The 19,147-nt window shown below is 62.4% G+C and overlaps 2 long non-coding RNA genes across 3 annotated transcripts; one reads left to right on the top strand and one right to left on the bottom strand.

The window, feature by feature from the left end:
* The first annotated feature begins 624 nt into the window (after nt 1-624).
* LOC125152038 (uncharacterized) lies at nt 625-5,526 on the top strand. Its single transcript, XR_007147031.1, has 4 exons — nt 625-828; nt 1,964-2,012; nt 2,937-3,115; nt 5,226-5,526. It is a non-coding gene; the product is annotated as an uncharacterized LOC125152038 (long non-coding RNA).
* Nucleotides 5,527-8,482: 2,956 nt separating this feature from the next.
* Nucleotides 8,483-13,563, bottom strand: LOC125152035 (uncharacterized). 2 transcript variants are annotated; one of them, XR_007147026.1, is made up of 4 exons: nt 12,141-13,563; nt 11,651-11,885; nt 10,406-10,717; nt 8,483-9,706 (listed from the first exon to the last, which is right to left on the bottom strand). It is a non-coding gene; the product is annotated as an uncharacterized LOC125152035 (long non-coding RNA). The 2 variants fall into 2 exon arrangements; XR_007147027.1 differs by having other exon boundaries at nt 11,651-13,563.
* Between the last annotated feature and the right edge of the window lie 5,584 nt (nt 13,564-19,147).

Here is a 19,147-nt window from a genome sequence, read left to right as displayed (position 1 = left end):
GAAACTGACAGAACTCTCCCCTCCCTTCTGCGGGGCTCGACCATGCCTCCCTTTCCCCCAAGGAACCAAGCCCGGGAGGTTACCAGGGGCTGTTGTCCTCATGCTAGAGGCACCCGGTAAGGCCTGTGGGGTGCTCCCTCCCCTCTCCAGCTCCTGCTCAGCCAAAGCGTGAGCAATACAGCAGATTGAGGCCATCCCAGGGGGCCTGGGGCAGGCACACATCTGGTGGGGGGGGCGGGTGCTGAGGTCACAGCTGGGCCCCAAGGCCTTCTGGGAGGGAGAGGGGAGGCTGAGTCCGACGAGGCAGGAAAGCGTGGTCACAACTACCAAGAGGCTGGGACCACCTTTCCGGGGTGGGGGGGGACCCCTGTGCAATTCACCGGGCAAACCATGCCATCTAGTTGGAGGAAGGAGGTGCCCGCTGAGGTCCCAGTGCGTTTCAGGGCTGCCCCACCAGGAGGGGGCTGGGACCCGGCCTCCGCTGGTGCACTGAGGAGTGGTGGACCCCTGCAGGACCCTCCCAGGTCTGCAAACCCCGTCCCTGTCTCCTCCCAAGAAGCCACCTCTGCACTTTCGTCTTTGCGAGGTTCCTTCCCTAAGGACCAGCCCACTTCGGTCCCGGCCTTGGCATGTGTGGGACCAAGTTAGAGGGACCCTAGAACCTCCCATCCTGGTCATGTCTGGATCCCCCCAAAGTTGAGGAGTATGGTGAGAGTGTGGGGGGTCTCCACCCCCCTCCCCAATGCGAGCAGCCCGCTTTTTGTGTTGGGCGTCCCAGGACAGACAGACAGACGTGGAGAGAATGGAACTTTCTGGTGGCTTGTCCAGGTACGAAGCGTATCGGGTGTAGGCTGCAGGCGAAGTGAGCGTGGGTATGGGCGCGTGGAGGGAAATTCAGATCTGTCCCTGCACCCGGGCTGCGGAGAACTGACGCCTCCGGGCGGGCGGCCGAGGGTGGGGGGCGGTGGGGGGGCTGGAGGCGGAGGTTCCTGCCACGGACCCAGCCTGCCGCCAAGCGTGACTTCACAGGCTCCCTCCCGCCCCCTTCCTCCTCCTCTGCACAGCTGCAGGGACGCAGGACCTGCGCCCTCAGGCCTCCTCCCCTGCCCCCACCCTCGCAGGCACCGGAGCCCCGCCGCGCCCCCCCCCCCCCCCCCCCCAGGCCCCGGGAGCCCTCCAGCCGCGGCCCGAGGCTCCAGGCCTGGGGTCTCTGGTCTCGGCCCGGCTCCTCTGGGCCCACAGCCTCAGGCTCCATCACCCAGAGCCCCACCCCCCGCCGTCCTTGGCTCTGGAACCCGGATGCTCAAGCCTCTGGATGTTGCCTTTACTCCTCAGCGGCTCTTGCAGCCAAGGTCCCCACCCCAGCCCCTTCCCACTCCTCCCCTCCCCTCCCACCCTACTTCCTAGAGCCCCTCCCCTGCCGGGTCTAGTCACCTGACTGGGCGCCGGAGCCCAGCCCCACCCGGATTCCTCACCGCCCCCCCCCCCCCCAGCTCTGAAAATGCTGGAGGAGACCGAGGTCTTTGACAGCTCAGAGCTGCCCCTGCGCCGCAAATCCCCACCCAGTCCCAGCCACACACGCGGGCCGCCCCTCAGGCACCCAGCTCATAGAAACATGCGCACGGCACACTCATGTGCAGCAGGCACTCGCGTGTACGTGTACGTGTGCACACGTGTGTGCAATCACGCGTGCGCCTGCACACCCACACGCACATGCCGTCTTGCACCCTTGAGCTGGCGTCACGCCCCCTGCTCCTTCCTCACAGGCTCCTTCCTGCCTCTCCAATACCCACAGGGGCCCGTCCCTGCGACTTGGGACTTGTTAGCTCCCGAGGCTTCTTCCCAGAGTAGCAACCTACCCCACCTCTTAGGACGGTGGTGATACCTTCCTGCTGCCCAGAACTGGCATCTGATGCTTCAGTCCCTTTTTTTTGTTTTGTTTTTTGTTTTTTTTTTTTTACAGTCAAGAGTAAAACAAAACAAAAGCAGCCCCCCACTACTGTCCGAAATTGGTGAGTGATCGGCGGGGAGGGGGAGATCCCCACCCGTGGGGGCTCAGCTTCGCTGGGAAAGGGACTTTCCTTAGAAGGAACCGAGGCGTCTTGTATCAGCTCTTAACGATTTGGGAAGGGAAACTGAAGAGCTCTTTACTGTAATTCGAGCAGCTAAATTATTCATCAGGAACAGCAGGCAGAGATTGGACAGTGACCGAGAGACAGGAGGCCCCAGCCCAGTCCGTGACCCAGGCGTGGGGGACCGGCTCCCCCTGCTCCTGAGGGGCCAGGCTGGGTCAGAGGGGCCTGGGGAGAGGGTTGCCCTGGGGGTCCCCGCAGAGCTGGAAGAGCCTCATTCCGGCTGGGGGCTGGGGGGGGGGCACTGCATCAGGGCGTTCTGGCCATGTAGGGAACTGTAGTAAGGTCGGGGGGGGGGGGGGTCCCTGGCCCTCAGGGACTTGTCTTGAGTCCTCAGGGACTCACCTGCTCCAGCCAGGTGGACCCCAGGCCACAGCAGGCTGGCACTGTCCTGAAAGACCAGGGTTCAAGGTGCCTGGCTCCCCTATGCGGTCTCCCTCCTGCAGCCTAGAACCTTCCCTGCTGACCTCAGGCGGTTGGGGTGGGAAGGGGCCTGGCCAGAGTCCCATCCGCACTTCAGACCTGGCCTCCCTGCTCCTCCAGGAGGCTCAGGGTGGGGAGGCAGGGAACAGGTGCACATGTGACATGCGAGCTCACTCCTCAAATGCAAATCACAGTCCAGCTCCGTGTCCCTTCACCTCCACTCTGGGCACAGGAAGGGACGTGTGGTGAGAAATCTCGTCCCGGCTCTCCTGCCCTGCCCGGTCAGCCCCCTCAGCCCAGGCCCTGTGCTCTGGCCCAGAGGGCGCCCCAGACAGAGAGCTCAGAATGAAGTCGTCAGGCATTGTCCTTTCTTCCTTCCAGCTCTGCGGGTCTGGGGGAGAGAGTGGCCAGAGGAGCAGGGAGAGGTGGGGATGAGCCCAGTGCCCGGTTGTGGCTGTTGGGCAACATCTCTCACGCAGGAGTCTACTTGCCCTACAAGGAAGCCTTCTGGGGGGAGAGGGAAGGTCTTCTCTTCCTCCCGCCCACGGCACCTGCACCCGGTAGGTGCTCCTTGGATACGAAGGAAGGCAAATGATGGATGGATGGATGGATGGATGGTGGACATGGCGGGGGGGGGGGGGGGGGAGGGAATGAAGCGGGGGATGGAACAAGGGAGGGACCTGGAGTGTGGGTGAGGACTGAGACAGGACAAGTGAGGAGGGAGGGAGGGAGAAGTCAGGAGGGGCCAGAGGAAAAGTAAGAGAAGAAGTAAAACCGAGGGGGGCGTCTAGTGGCAGAGAACTTGCTGAGATGGGGGTGAGAAGTAGGTTTGGGGGGGAGGAGGAGGAGGAGGCCCAGAAGGAGGAGGAGGAGGAGGGAGGCCCAGGAGGAGGAGGAGGAGGAGGGAGGCCCAGGAGGAGGAGGAGGAGGAGGAGGAGGAGGGAGGCCCAGGAGGAGGAGGAGGGAGGCTCAGGAGGAGGAGGAGGAAGGCTCAGGAGGAGGAAGAGGGAGGCTCAGGAGGAGGAGGAGGAAGGCCCAGGAGGAGGAAGAGGGAGGCCCAGGAGGAGGAGGGAGGCCCAGGAGGAGGAGGAGGAGGAGGAGGGAGGCCCAGGAGGAGGAGGAGGGAGGCCCAGGAGGAGGAAGAGGGAGGCCCAGGAGGAGGAGGAGGAGGAGGAGGGAGGCCCAGGAGGAGGAGGAGGAAGGCCCAGGAGGAGGAGGGAGGCCCAGGAGGAGGAGGAGGAGGAGGAGGAGGGAGGCCCAGGAGGAGGAGGAGGGAGGCTCAGGAGGAGGAGGAGGAAGGCTCAGGAGGAGGAAGAGGGAGGCTCAGGAGGAGGAGGAGGAAGGCCCAGGAGGAGGAAGAGGGAGGCCCAGGAGGAGGAGGAGGAGGAGGGAGGCCCAGGAGGAGGAGGAGGAGGAGGAGGGAGGCCCAGGAGGAGGAGGAGGAGGAGGAGGGAGGCCCAGGAGGAGGAGGAGGGAGGCCCAGGAGGAGGAGGAGGGAGGCCCAGGAGGAGGAGGAGGAGGAGGAGGGAGGCCCAGGAGGAGGAGGAGGAAGGCCCAGGAGGAGGAGGGAGGCCCAGGAGGAGGAGGAGGGAGGCCCAGGAGGAGGAGGAGGAGGAGGAGGAGGGAGGCCCAGGAGGAGGAGGAGGAAGGCCCAGGAGGAGGAGGAGGGAGGCCCAGGAGGAGGAGGAGGAGGAGGAGGAGGAGGGAGGCCCAGGAGGAGGAGGAGGGAGGCCCAGGAGGAGGAGGAGGAGGAGGAGGAGGAAGGCCCAGGAAGAGGAGGAGGAGGAGGAGGAGGAGGGAGGCCCAGGAGGAGGGAGGCCCAGGAGGAGGAGGAGGAGGAGGGAGGCCCAGGAGGAGGAGGAGGAGGAGGAGGGAGGCCCAGGAGGAGGAGGAGGAGGAGGAGGGAGGCCCAGGAGGAGGAGGAGGGAGGCCCAGGAGGAGGAGGAGGAGGAGGGAGGCCCAGGAGGAGGAGGAGGAGGAGGGAGGCCCAGGAGGAGGAGGAGGGAGGCCCAGGAGGAGGAGGAGGAGGGAGGCCCAGGAGGAGGAGGAGGAGGAGGAGGGAGGCTCAGGAGGAGGAGGAGGGAGGCCCAGGAGGAGGAGGAGGAGGGAGGCCCAGGAGGAGGAGGAAGAGGGAGTCCCAGGAGGAGGAGGAGGAGGAGGGAGGCCCAGCAGGGGGAAGGGGGGAGGAGGAGGACCTAGACTTTTGGAAAGTGGAGCCCTGGGGGCAGCACGTGCTGACTCACCCTCCTGCCTTCAATTTTCCCTGTTTCCTGGGGATTCTCATTTTATTTTCGGGAAGGCTGCCTGCTCCGTGACTAATTTGTTCTTAAACAAACCAAACCCAGGCGGTGGGGAGGCTAGGCGGGGCCTGAGTCACTCTCCCCGCCCAGGGGGACCACACCTCAGCTGTGGGCCCGGGCCTCCCCTCCAGCTCCTGGGGGCCCCACCCTCTGCCCTGGCCCCAAGGTGGCTCCCATGCTCCTCAGGGAGGCTGGGGTCCCTGAGCTGAGGGACCCCTGGCTGCCGAGTGAGCTCCCTGAGCCTCCGCTGCCTCGAACAGTGCCTGGCAGCCAGCCAGTGCTCAATGAACGTTCGTTGACTGACTGACTGATGGCTGTCCCTCCCTCTTCTCTCCCACTCACCCCTGCTGGAACCCTTCCCATCCCACAGCCCTGCAGTTCTGTGACACATGCTTTCCTAGCAATTACCTTCACCAGGACCACATCCGAAGCCAGACCCACTGATGAATGGACCTCTCTGAATCTGCATGACCATCACGGACCCTGCCTGGGGGGAGGGGGTGATACTCACCGCGCTGCCATCAGGGTGGCTCGGGTCGTGTGCCCATCCGGGAGCACAGCCAGGTCGGGAAGCGGGCTGCAAACCAGGCACTCGACCCGGTCGACCAGGCAGGGGGGAGATGTCAGCCCCTCGATTTTCCAGACCAGAACCGAGGCTCAGAGAGGAGTGGGAACCCGGGGGGGCCGGGAGGGCAGCTGTGGGCCTGGTGGGGGTGGGGAGGGAAGACGGACCAGAAGGGAAGGGGGAGGGGGAAGGGGGAGGTGTTTCACCCAGCTCCAGGCCCAGACCGGTTGCCCCCACTGAACCCAGGTCTCCAAAGAGGGGCCAGTGGCACATTGAAGAAACTTTTTGCAATTCTCCTCCTTTATTTTTGAGATACAGAGAGAGAGACAGAGAGAGAGAGAGAGAGGGAGGGACACCGAGTGGGGGAGGGGCAGAGAGAGAGGGAGACACAGAATCCCAAGCAGACTCCAGGCTCTGAGCGGTCACCCCAGAGCCCGACGCGGGGCTCGAACTCACCGACCGTGAGATTATGACTGAGCCGAAGTCGGACGCTTAACCGACCGAGCCCCACCCCCCACCCCCCCAGGCGCCCCGTCTCATGCTTTTAAAATGTCAACTTTTGTGGTTACATAAAATACACACCTATTAACAAAGCAACTGTGGTTTATAAACAACTAAACCGCCAGGCTCTGGAACACGCGAGAACACCGCCCCCCACCCCGGTCGGCTGCATGCAGGGACTCCCGCAGGGCAGGTGCCGAGGAAACCTTCAGGTGTCCGAAGCGAAGGCGCCCCGGGCCTGGGGGTGTCGGGGCAGGAGGCCGCGAGGGACGGGGAAGGGGCGGCGGGTTCGCGTGGCAGCCGCCGACATCCCGCCCCACGACTTCCCCGCGGGTCCCCCCGGGAGGCCCCGTGCGCTCCGCGCCGCGCCCGGGGCGGGTGGCCAGCTCCGCGCTGCCGCCCGCGGCGAGGCCGCCGGCTGGGTCCCCAGCCTCTCCTGCCCCAGCGCGTTTCCAGGAAGCGGGGAGTCGAGCCGGCCCGACTTCCCGACAGCCGGCCGGGCGCGGAGAGCCGCTGCCCGGCCGCCGCCAAGGCTGCGTCTACACCAGCGATCAATGCGCGCGGGCTCCCCTCCGCCCAGCGCAGCGCCAGGGCGCGCAGGGCACCGTGCCCGGCCCTCGGCCGCACAGGGTCCTGGGCTCCGTTCCTCCCTCCCTTGGTGGACAGGTCACTTGGCCGGCCTGCCTGTCTGCGACTGGGAGCGACAGTCGCCGCCCCCACCCCCACCAGGGCTGTGAGGCGCCCTGGCCGGTGCCAGGCGCCCCGGACCCCGCCCGCGGACCCCTCGGCAGCCAGCGGGTCCCAGGCCCAGCCGGCAGGCCCGCAGACCCGAGGTTGGACCAGCCAGCTCCTCCAGCGCTCTGCGGGGCCCGCCCCGCCTCTGCTTTTTAAAAAGGGGGTTCAGTGGATATTCCTGGGAAGGAACTCCCGAAAGAAGCCGCGGCAGGGGCTTTCCCAAACCCAGGGCTGCCGCCCCACCATGTGCCTCCCCCCTGAACAGGCTGGGAGTGAGGGGGCTGGGGGAGAGGAGGCCCCGGACCTCTCGGCTCACCAGCCACCTGCTCCTGATTTGAGAGGCTGGGGGACAGGGCGACTGAGCCTTTGGGCAGGTGCAGGCATAGCACCCACCACGTGGGGAGGGGTCTGATGGAGGGAGCAGCCCCTTCCTGGGAACCTAACGCCAGAAAGACCTCTGGGTCTCACTAGGTGGCCTGTGTCGGCCCCCAGTTTCTGCCTCTTCCAGGGAAGCTGCAAAGAGGGGTTCTAATGGGGGGGGGCGCGGCGCCAGCGTCAGAATAGGAGCCCTAAGGGGGCTGCTTGCAGAAGCAGGGTTTCCTTCCCTCTGCTCCTCCCCTCTCCTTCCCCGGGGGCGGGGGGGGGGGGGGGGGTGCTGTTCCCAGGATGCGGAAGAGACAGACAGCTCTGGCGGAAACCGGGTCTGAGCTTCCGCCACCAGCTCCCTCCCCCAGAGCCGCCTCAGACTCCCTGGCTCAGTGTCCAGCTTACCCCAGGATGGCAGGGAGGAATGGGGGGGGGAGGCTGGGGCTGGGGAGTTTGGGGGTGTCTGGGATGGGATGGTGAATGTTGGTGCGGACCACGAATTCACCTCAGGGAGTCTGGAAAGGGCAGAGAGGGCGTTGGAGCCCCTTGACCTTGTTGGTGGCTGGACAGCGTTGGATTGAGGGAGGCCCGGGTCTCAGGCCCGGCGCGTGGTCTAGCTTTCTTTTTTTTTTTATTTTTTGTTCAACGTTTTATTTATTTTTGGGACAGAGAGAGACAGAGCATGAACGGGGGAGGGGCAGAGAGAGAGGGAGACACAGAATCGGAAACAGGCTCCAGGCTCTGAGCCATCAGCCCAGAGCCTGACGCGGGGTTCGAACTCACGGACGGCGAGATCGTGACCTGGCTGAAGTCTGACGCTTAACCGACTGCGCCACCCAGGCGCCCCGTGGTCTAGCTTTCTGAAGGGCTGTCCTGCTCCAAGGTCCGAGGAGGGTGATTCTCCGGCAGGAGCCTCCCCTGCCCTCCGCGCCCCACCTGCCGTGTGTCCATTCCTGCGCTCAGGCAGCCTCCTGACCGGCTTTGCTGAGTCCCCAGCAGGGACAGTCTCCTGCTAAACCTGGAGACACCTTGAAGGGGCTGTGGGGTGGCGGAGGGGAGCCCCCCCCCCGCCCCGGGCACCCATGAGCACAGGGGAGAAGCCCTCGAGTTGGACTTTGGCACCAGAAATCAATTCTTTTGGTTGAAATTTGAATTAATTTTAGATTCACGCGAGTTGTAGGAAATAATACAGAAAGATCTCCTGTAGGCTTTGCCACAGCTTCCCGGGAGGGTGACATTTTTCAGAACTGTAGGGCACTGTCGCAGCCCACGCACTGGCCTTCGTACAGCCTTATTCTGAGTCTTGCTTGTATATTTGGTTTCTATAATTCTATCACCGGGGCGCCCGGGTGGCTCAGTCCATTGAGTGTCTGACCTCGGCTCAGGTCGTGATCTCACGGTTGGTGAGTTCGAGCCCCGCGTCGGGCTCCGTGCCGACAGCTCTCGGAGCCTGGAGACTGCTTCGGATTCTGTGTCTCCCTCTCCCTGCCCCTCCCCTGCTCGTGCTCTCTGTCTCTCAAAAATAAATAAAAATGTTAAAAAATTCTTTTAAGAAGGGTAACATTTCTCAGCGGCTACTTCTCACATCTGAATTTTGAAACCTGTGGCCATATTACCTGTTCAAAGATACAGTGTTACCTAAACAGAGGCGAGCTGAGAGGAGTCCAGGGGTGCCCAGGACAGGGGGGCAGGGCCGAGGAAGCTGGGGCTGACCCCTCCCTGGGCCTCGGTGTCTCCTCTGACTGAGGGAGTCAGGCAGCACAGATCGGATCCAGGCCTGCAGGACTGCGAACCACCCAGGTGAACGCCCAGAGCCCCAGCCTGCGCCCTGTCTGACGGGGACGGTGAGATACAGCCTTTCCTCCTGGCATCGTTTCGAGATTCAAGCACTGAACACACCCAAATGCTCCCCAAACGGTAACCCAGGAAACAGAAGCCTCCTGCCAGCCTGGGAGGCAGCGCCCCGGGGCCGCATCCCGGCCACACCTGGAATCTCACCTCTGCTTCCTGTCGTGGGGGCGGCACGAGAGGGTCCCCAGGACGGGCAGCCTGATCCTGGCGTTCTGTCCCCACGCTGGCCATGCCTTGCCCTGCCAGCCAGCACCCACTGTCCCTCCCTCCAGTAAAAGCACCCCGGTTTTCATCCCTTCTCCGTTCTTGGTCTTTGTGGCTCATCGATGGGACTGATCTCCCCCACCCTGCTGGGGGTGAGGGGTGGGGGACGTGACCCAGGACGTTCCGATCAGGACATGCTCCAGGCACGGGGACAAGACCCAAGCAGGCTAGGGAGAGCCTGCCGGAGGGTGAAGCCAGCAGGGGAAGCAGAAAGCAGAGACGTTTCCAGGTGACGCTGCCTGTGAATCTGGATCCAACTGTGCCTGAGGCCTCTCGCTCTCCTCCTGCGTGTTCTCATCGCATGAGCCAACCTCTGTCCCGTGGCCTTGGGCCGCTTACCTTGGCTTTCCACGGTCCTGACTAGCAGTTATTAGCTGAGGGCACGGGGCCATTTTCCTTGGGGGTTCAGTTAACGGGGCGCACGGAGCTCAGGTGGTTAAGCGGCCGGCTCGGTTTGGGCTCAGGTCATGATCTCCCAGTTCGTGGGTTCGAACCCCACATTGGGCTCAGTGCTGATGGTGCAGGGCCTGCTTGCTTCCTCTCTCTCTCTCTCAAAATAAATAAATAACCTTAAAAAAAAAAAGAAAATAGAGTCAATGGCAGCAACACCACCTGCTTACGGTTAGGGCTGTCTATAAAAGATATTGAACAGAAGTACCTAGTTAAGTGCTCAGGAAGCTACAAAGTAACACCTTGGTAGCAGGTGGCTCGGAGTCGCCTTAACCCCACGAATAGGCACGAGACTGCTCCGACTCACCAGGAAAACCCTAAGGACTGAACAACCAGCCTTAGCTGGACTGAGACCAGAACGCCCATGTCACGGGGGGCAGAGACCCTCCCCCTCTCCAGGGCCAGCACAGCTCATCAGCATCTGTGGACACATCCTAAGGTGACCCCAGGGTGTCCCACCCTCTGTGATTCCCTCTTGGTGAGTGCAGTCCGGAGCTGGGACTGGGGTCTCAGGCACAGACCATGGCGAAGGGGACAGGATGTTACTCCACGGTTATAGTACGTCATGTAAGGCTCCCTCTTGACAGACTGGAAGGAAAATGTCCCCCTGCTGGCTTGATGAAGGGAGCGCCAGGGTGGGGGTCAGGGACTGGGGCCTCTAAACTTGAAGGTGGCCTCCAGCCTCCAGCCAGCGAGGAAGCAGGCCTTCCTCGGCTGAGGCTTCAGAGGAGGACACGGCCCAGCCGCCGCCTAACTGCAGCCCTGTGAGTAAGCAGAGGACCCGGCTGCGCGGTCCCCAGACCTCTGACCTCACGCACCTGCACGGTGACAGACGCGCGCGTGGTTTAAGCCACTGTACGTGCGGGAATCGGTCACACGGCGTGGAAAACAGGTGCTGCGTCCTGCTGGGGTCTGAGGCGTCAGAAGGAAGAGGCACCAGCAGGGACAAAAGGCCAAGACCCTCTTCTCACTGAGTTGGGGGTGCACTTTCCGGGGCCCGTTGGTAACTTCAGCTGAGTGACGACTCGCCCCTGACTTGGTTCAATGCAGGATCGCTGGGGCCATCTTGGAGACCAGCCGCCACACACGGATGGCAGTGAGGACAGAGGCTGGTGGGGGCTTGGAGAGGACTACGGAAGGGAGAGTGGGACAGTTGGAATCCCTGAGCATACTCCCAAGGCCCTCGGGTGTGGGGCTACCCCCAGCCCCCGTCCTTACGTGGCTCAGGGAATGAGCTGGGACAAGAAAATGAGTCTTGCTTCTCCAAACCGGGCCCCGGACCCCAGGGGAACCGGGGCCCTGCAGGAAGGGCCAGGCCCCAGCTGCTTGCTCCCCTCTCTGAGCTTCTGCCTTGATGCAGGTGAGGCTTATCTGCTCCTTTAAGTTAGAGATGGGGGGGACCTTTGGGGCGCCAGGGTGGCTCAGTCGGTTAAGCGCCTACTTCAGCTCAGGTCACGATCTCGAAGTTCGTGAGTTCGAGCCCCGCGTCGGGCTCTGTGGCTGACAGCTCGGAGCCTGGAGCCTGCTTGGGATTCTGTGTCTCCCCCTCTCTCTACCCCTCCCCCACTCACCCTCTGGGTCTCTCTCTCTCTCTCTCTCTCTCTCAAAAATAAACATTAAAATATTTTTAGAGGCCTGGGGAGGCCAGAGAGAGACTGCATGTGGCTGTTGACCAGGCCCTTTACAGCATTCTCCCACCGAAACCTTGAATGACTCTCGCACGGGGTGCCGTCCACCCACGTCATCCAGATGAGGAAACTGAGGCTCGGAAGTCCCATGGCAAGTGGGGAAGAAGCCTTCTGATGCCTCAGGGGGTCGTGTCAAGGCTCCTGCACCCAGGGCCTCCTTCCCTGACTGAGCAGGGAGCCAGGGGAAGAAAGAGGGAAGGAAATGATCTGGGAGGTCAATGCCTGGCAGGGAGTGTAGGGCTGTGGCTGGGGGTGCTGAGCCTGGAAGAGGGCTGGAAACCCTGCTCAAGCCGTCTGAGACCCCAGCTCTGACACCACCGGCCGGCTCGCTGGCTGCCAGCCCTCCCCCCATTGATCTGGAGAGTTCAGGCTCACATCGCTGGCTGCACAGGCTTCCTGGAACCATCCTGCTGTCTCCTTTGGGGCTAGCCCAACCTGGCTGCGGTCGGGAGGCCCCCACGATGGGAGAAGGAGGCACCCCTAAAGCCAGCCAGGTGCTCAGATCTCCTCTGTCCGATGAAAGGCCCTGGGCTCTGAGTCCTGGAGAAGGTCCTTGTGGTCTGGTGGGAATGGCAGGGCCAGCTTTGAGCAGGCAAGAAAGCCTGTGGACCTAGAACTCCGACAGAAAGCACAAGATAAGCCCTGGGTCAGGCAGATCAGGTGGACTGAATGTGCCCCACGAGAGGATTCTGGAAGGGCAGATGGGGGGAGGTGCAGAGGTCAGAAAAAGCTGAGGGTTACCCTGCAAAGCCCGGGGGGGCTGCTCCTGCCATTACGCCAAGCTCGCTGCCCCCCCCCCCCCGGGTGCCACCTATGTGTCCTCGCCATGGCCCGGTGAGGGGCCTTATCCCCACTCTTCGCTTACCAGCAGTGACAGGTGGGACCGCTTTTCCACTTCACTCCCTGGACCCAGGGGTTGCAGATCCAAAATTCCATCTCTACGTTGACATCCGGGGGGACAGCGGCACGGTGCACCCCTCTGTGCGCCCCCAGGCCCTTCACACTGGCCTGCATATCCTGGGATACTTGGGCAAGCTCAAGTCTATGACCCCTGGTCTCTGCAGTCTGTGTGCGCGCGCACACACACACACACACACACACACACGGGTTCCCTCACCCAGGTCACCTGACCTCTCAGAACCGCACAGGGAAAGGTGATCCTTGCTCCCCGAGAGCCCAGCTACCTTCACGGCATCCTGCCCACCCCACCCCCCTGCCGCCCATCTCAACTGCTGTCCCCAACAAGGGCCCCAAACATGGGCATGACGGCACCCAGGCTCAAGGCAGGCCACGGCTGGGACCTCTGCAGAGCCTGCCTGGAAATAGGAGGCCGAAGAATGCAGTGGGCAGCTTGGCAGAGGGACAGACGGAGCCACCGGGCTTCCAGTAACACGCTGGCCCTGCCCTGACCTCGCCCACCGGCTCAGGGATCGGCCAATAGATGCCCGGTCCTGGGCTCCAGCCCCCAGCAGCGCCAGGCCCAACACAGCTGCTGGAGGGCCCTCCTGGTCACCACCCCTTGCCCCCGGCGACAGCACGACTGGAACGGGATCCCTGGCCTCTCAGGGTTCCAGCCGTGCCGGGAAGGGGGTATCTTTAGTTTCCCTTCCTGGAAGCCCACTGGCTCCAGTCCCACGTGGCCCAGCAGCCTCGCCTCCAAGCCCAGGCCACCTCCCCCTCCAGCAATAGCTCCCAAGGAGAGGAGCAGCCGCTGGAGAAAGGCCTGCCTGGCCAGTCCGTCCCCGGGGTTAGGACCCCATGCCCAGCTTGAACGGCCCAGCCAGGCCTCCTGGGTCCCCTCCTGAACCCTGCTCGCTCGGGGGTGTTGGCCCAGATACACCTCACCCACGCTCGAACCAGAGGACCTTCGATAACGTCAAGGCGAGTCCCTTGCCAGAGGAGGAGACCGAGGTCCAGAGAGAAGAGGGCAGTGGCATGGGGTCCCAGAGAGAGTGGCAACCAGGGCAGGACAAGACCCGCGGCTGTTCCTGACACACCAGCGTGTTTTCCCGGCACCAGGCTGCGAATCATGAAATGACCCGGGTGGGGGACTCCTCGATCGCACGACTTCCTGGGCGCAGGGACGGGCAAAGCCGTCGCAACGGTTTTGGGAAGAGCTGGAGTCCAGGAAACTGAAAGGCAGTAGGGCCGCTGGGAGCAGCTGGAGGAGAGGGGGCTTGAGCGCCCAGAGGGGAGAAAAAGGCCAGATGAGAAACAGCACCCACCTGTGGGGCCTCTCCCAGGAGGAGGGCCGGGGACAGGACAGGTGATAAGACACTGAGTCAGCAACGGGCCAGGAGAGGGCTGGCAGGATCTCAAGCTGCAGGGTAGCCCCGGGGCCTTGGGAACTGGGTGAGAGGGCAGTGAGCCCCTGACCCAGGAATGAAAGCGGTCAGGTCGGGCCTGATCTCATTTCCTGGATACGAAGACACTCAGCATGGACTGTTCAACCGAGACTGGGTGGGGGGGAGGGGAAGACTGGAAAAGTCTGCTGTCTGTCTGCCCCCAGGGGCTCAGGGTTTGGGTCAGGGGAGAAGGCGGACAGGGCAGGCAAGACAACAAACAAGTAACGACACAGAGACTTAAACCATGAAGATGTTCATTGTTTATATATAACAGAAAAATCCAGGGGTTAGGGGTTTCCAGAGCTGGTTGGCCCTTCAAGGATGTTGGCAAAGGGCCAGTTCCTTCTGCCCTTTCATGTCACCAGGTTAGGGCGACTAATTATCCTGTTGCCCAGGACTTTTCCAATTTTAGTGCTGGAAATCCTGCATCCCGGGAGTCACATCCAGACTTGTGGTCACCCCGGGATTGGAGATGGTGCTCCTCGTGGGCACAAAACGGCTGCCGCAGCTCCAAGCATCACACCCTTACGAGACAGGGCACTAAGCAAGAGGAAACGGGGTGCAAACAAAACAGATTTCTCTCTGAGCCTCCCAGAAGCCCTCAGAGACCCTCCCCTCCTGTTTCACTGATAGGCCTGGGTCGCATGGTCACCCCAGACCAATCACTGGCAAAAGCGTAAGGGGTTGGGATGACTGGTTTAGACCCACCACCATTCATCCCCTGGGGACCCTGGGGTCCCCGGGCAAAGCAGGGGCACAGGTGTTCCCTTAGAGCTGAGGGCCAGCGTGGGGCTTCAGTGAGGCCTCGATGGCAGGAAGTGAGGGCCGTGGGGGGCCTGGAAAGGGAGGAGGATGCCAGCAGAAGAAACAGGGGCCATTCCGAGCTGAGCGTGTGCCCGGGAGGCCTGGGAGGCTGGAGCCCAGGGAGGGGGCTGGGAAGAGGGGCAGAGGCTCAGTCCCTCCAGGGCCTGGGAAGCCGTGGGAAGGAGTTTGGGTTATTTCCCAGCTCCTGCCTCTGTGGGGCCAAGACCCCGGGGAGTGAAGGGAGGAGCCCCAGGTGGAGGTGCCTCCTGCAGGGGAGAGGCAGAGGCGTGAGGAGGGGCCGCTTCTGGATCTGCTCTGAAGGCAGAGCTTTGTGTCTGGACCGATCTCGGGGTGCAGGAGGAAGGAGGGGGGCAGGACAAAGGCCCCGTTGGGGGCCTAGGTAGCTGGTGGCCTGGTTTGCCAGTTCCTGAGCCCAGAAGACTATGGGAGGAGGGTGAGGGCGTGGGATAGATCCGGGCATCAGGCTGGATGCGGACGGACGGACGGACCGACCAAAGGGCTGTGTGTGGCTGCTTTCGCCCTCACATCTGGGTCAGCCCCCTGGGCTCACACCCAGCGAGAGAAGCAGATTGCAGGGGCGGGGGGGAGGGGGGGGAGGGGTTTGCGAACATTTTAGGCTGAGATGTAACATCCATCCAGGCAGATGCAGAAATCCTGGGGGTCCGGGGTCAGGACACAGAACGTTCCCAGCCTCCGCAAGGCCTCAAGCAACCCTTCCGAAGTTCTGCGGGACGTTGGGGCCTTTTCCGCTTTCGGAGGTTACGGACGGCGTAGCAGCGAACATCCTAGCCCACGTCCTCCGATGAGCACACGAAGGGGTCCCGTGGCATTGCTGGGTCCTGGGCCGGGAGTCCGTTCAGCTCGGGCAGACACACTGACGCGGGTACAAAGTGGCCACATCCCCGCGTGCCCCCACCAGCGATGCGCGAGACTGCCCGGACCTTTACGCTGAGGATTTAATTTGCCAGACTCCTGGTTGCATTTGCAGGCCTCTCAGGTCTCCGTCCTCCAGCTCAGGCACAGGGGACCTTAGCACCGCTCCCAAATGGCCACCAGGCCTCCCCAAAGAATATTCCATCCGAGTAACCCAGGGCATTACCAGGCCAGCAAGGTAAAGTCAGGTCCCAGAGCCCCGGCCCTCCCTGGGGCGCCGCTGTATACGTCCCTTTGTAGAAACTTTATAGAAATTCTGGAACTATCACCGTCAGTAGCTCTGACTAGCGATAGAACCTCGAACCTAGCCAGAACCTGGAAGAAGCCCCGCTTCCGGAAGCAGCGGGACGCAGCGGGAGCCAGGCACAGCGGGGCCAAAGACCGGCAGCCTCCAGGAGCTGGGGCCTGGACCGGGCACGGGACGCCGCTGGCCAGCAGGCGGGTGCTGACGGCCCCGAGGTGACCGGCTGCCCGTCCCCAGTGCGCTTTGCTCTTGTGAAGAGATGTGGGGGTGACTCCGGGGACGGCCTATGGTCCCCACTCCTGGACAACCAGTGGCACGGTCTGCCCCACCAGCCCCAGCAGCCATGGCAAGGCTCAGGGGCGCCGTAGGGCACCCACCTGCTCTTGGACCGAGGGGAGCGGCCAGCCCCTCTCCCGCTCCCCCTGCACCTGAGCGGCTCGACCTGGCTGCCTCAAATACCCCACTGGATGTACGGCCAGAGATCTGAGGGTCTGTAGGGCAAGCCCCCGTCCCCCACGGCACGGTCCTCAGTGACACGAACGGGGTGCCCTGCAGTTTAACTCTGACAACCGTCCACCTGGAGACAGATCCCACAGGGGAAGGGCTCGGTCCCGCGAGACTGCCCCTCCCTTCAGAGGCAAGGAGGGGGTCCCCAGGGAACCCACCGCTTCTGTCTGACTTGGCTACACATCAGAGACTCCCGTGATGCCCTCCTCCTCGGATTCGAGTACCTGTTGGAGAAGCAGTTTATTGTACCATAGAGGAAACGCTCAAGGACACAGACGGCCGGCCGGGGGAGGAGACACATAGGGCGAGGTCCGGGAGGCTCCCAAGCTCAAGAGCTTCAGTCCCCGTGGAGCTGGGCCGTTTCACTCTCCTGGCATGTAGATGTGTTCACCCAAACCCTGTACTTCGGGGGATTTTCACGGAGGCTTCCTCCCGTAGGCACCATCAGTCATCGGTCCGTTTCCAGCCCCTCCTCTCTCCTGGGAGGAAGGGGGCTGGGACCGAAGTTTCCAAGCCCCTATCACGGCTCGGGTCTTTCAGGCGGCCGGTCCCCATCCTGGAGCCCACCCCCTACCCAGAGTCACCCCCCTGGAACAAAAGACATTCCTATCACTCGGGAGATTCCAAGGGAGCAGAGACCAAACCCTAGAACAAAATATGTTCCTAGAACTCTGATCGCTTAGGAAATTACAAGGGTTTGGGGGGCTCTGAGGCAGGAACGGGGGCCCAGACCAACACATATTTTTCTATTTCTTTACATGGGCCTCTCCTCTCCATTTCATTAAAAAAACATTTTTAGGGGCGCCTGGGTGGCGCAGTCGGTTAAGCGTCCGACTTCAGCCAGGTCCCGATCTCGCGGTCCGTGAGTTCGAGCCCCGCGTCGGACTCTGGGCTGATGGCTCAGAGCCTGGAGCCTGTTTCCGATTCTGTGTCTCCCTCTCTCTCTGCCCCTCCCCCGTTCATGCTCTGTCTCTCTCTGTCCCAAAAATAAATAAATGTTGAAAAAAAATTTTATTTTTTATTTTTATATAAACATTTTTATTTTTTTTTATTAAAAAAATTTTTTTTAACGTTTTATTTATTTTTGAGACAGAGAGAGACAGAGCATGAACGGGGCAGGGGCAGAGACAGAGGGAGACACAGAATCGGAAGCAGGCTCCAGACTCCAAGCTGTCAGCACAGAGCCCGACGTGGGGCTTGAACCCACGAACCGCGAGATCGCGACCTGAGCCGAATCGGACGCTTAACCGACTGAGTCCCCCAGGCACCCCTCTCCTCTCCGTTTCAAACACCATGACAGCAGGGGTAGAGTCAGGAAGCAGCATTCTCTCTGTAAATGGTGGCAAAGTACGGCGTGTGGGCACGGGTCCACACTGCCGGGCTTTCTTGGGTTTCTTACAAGCTATTTACTCAGCCCAGGGTGAGCATCACCGCCCGGGAGAGCTAACACCTAAGATTATGTGTTGGCGGTGTTGGGCTGGGAGCCTGGCCAGGATCCACAAGTGGCCTTGTTTCTGGGACGTTCTCCCCATTTAATGAGCGGACCCCTTCCTGTGGGCGACCGTGCGGCACGTCAGCAGGGGCCAAGGCTTGCAGCCTAGATTAACACACACTTCACTCCCTGGAGACCCTGTGCCCCAGGGGACCTTTATGCTTCCGAGGCTCCAGTGTCCCACATTCCCAGCTGTGTCTCAGCAGCGAGTGGCAAAGGGAAATACACTCTCCCTTTGGAGAGTCTGGGGGACTCTGCTTCACTCTTTGCACCTCATGCCCCTGCCTGCCTCCTGGACCACCAGTGGTCACTCACTGAGCCCTGGAAGGCCTTCGTCCCTTGGGGCGCCCTGGGGACCGCTGATGTCCTCCCTGGAAACATCATTACCTGTGGTTGTCTTGCCCCGACGAGGTGGCCCTGAGGGCCTGCTTAGGGTCACGCGGGACACGCCTGTGTGGATTTGGAGACCCTCTGGAAGAGGGTTCTGGAGAGATGCAGGACCGGGTGGGTGGCCCACAGCCAGGGTTCCGAGCTGGTGTCCCTGGGCAGGGACAGCAGAGGATTCCGAGGGTCGGCACTTCGTGCACGCTGGGTGTGGGAATAACAGACCCAAGACCGAGGGCAGAAAGGTCAGGAAAGTAAGATGGAGGATGTGGGCCCAATATCAGTACTCTCCTGTGGCAGAATGTTCCAGAAATCGAGTGGGCTTCCTCACCCAGTACTGGGCCCCTGTGGCTGGGGGCTCCTCTCAGGAATGCAGACAACTTCTGCAGGGGTGCTGAAGCGCAGAGGGGAGGGGCGTTGATCAGCTCAGGTAACTGACTAGCCAGGGTTCCGGAAAGTCTCATCCTTCCAGAGGAGCAGCCAACGGGAGGCGCCCCCAGCAGGCTCTCGGCACAGGGGCCCCGGAGCGGTTGCTGGGCCGCATGTCTCTGGGTGCGGATCCCACGGGGGAATGGGCCTCCTCTAAGCTTCACCTTGCCAAATTTGGCAGACCAGGAGGTGAATTCCCAAATCAGGGACAGCAAGCCAGTGTGAGGGACAAACCGGACCAGGCTTTGGTGAGGGGGAGACCGGGTGGGAAAGACCAGTCCCCGAGTCACCTCAGGTCACCTTCGGATGGTCTGTACCCGGAGGGCCCACGGCACCTGGGGAAAGCCCTCGGGCCCAGGCGGACCTTGGAGAGGCCTCCGGCTAGGCTGGCCAGGGGACTACTTGTTCCCAGAACACTGCCTGCCCCAAAGGCCGTTCACCCCGGACGGTCAGGCCGGGCCAGGGGGCAGGTCCCCAGCCCAGGAGCCAGCGGCGAGGGGTGAGAGATGCCAGCGGGAAGGCCCTGTTCGTGCCTCCGCTCGCTCGGGCTGCCTGAGGCCCGAGGCCGTGGGTGCTCTGAGACGTGGGCCTGAAGGTGGGTGAGTGCACGGGGCTGGGACAGGGGCTTCGCCCCGAAGCGTGAGAGCTTCTCTTCCCAGCTCGTGCACACTCAGGCGGAGGGTCCCACATGTTGGCCTTGGAGGCTCCCACCT

The sequence above is a fragment of the Prionailurus viverrinus genome, chromosome E1 (genome assembly GCF_022837055.1).
Source record: "Prionailurus viverrinus isolate Anna chromosome E1, UM_Priviv_1.0, whole genome shotgun sequence".
NCBI lineage: Eukaryota > Metazoa > Chordata > Mammalia > Carnivora > Felidae > Prionailurus > Prionailurus viverrinus.
Note: the sequence above shows the minus strand (reverse complement) of the source record. Positions and strands in the feature narration are given on the sequence as shown.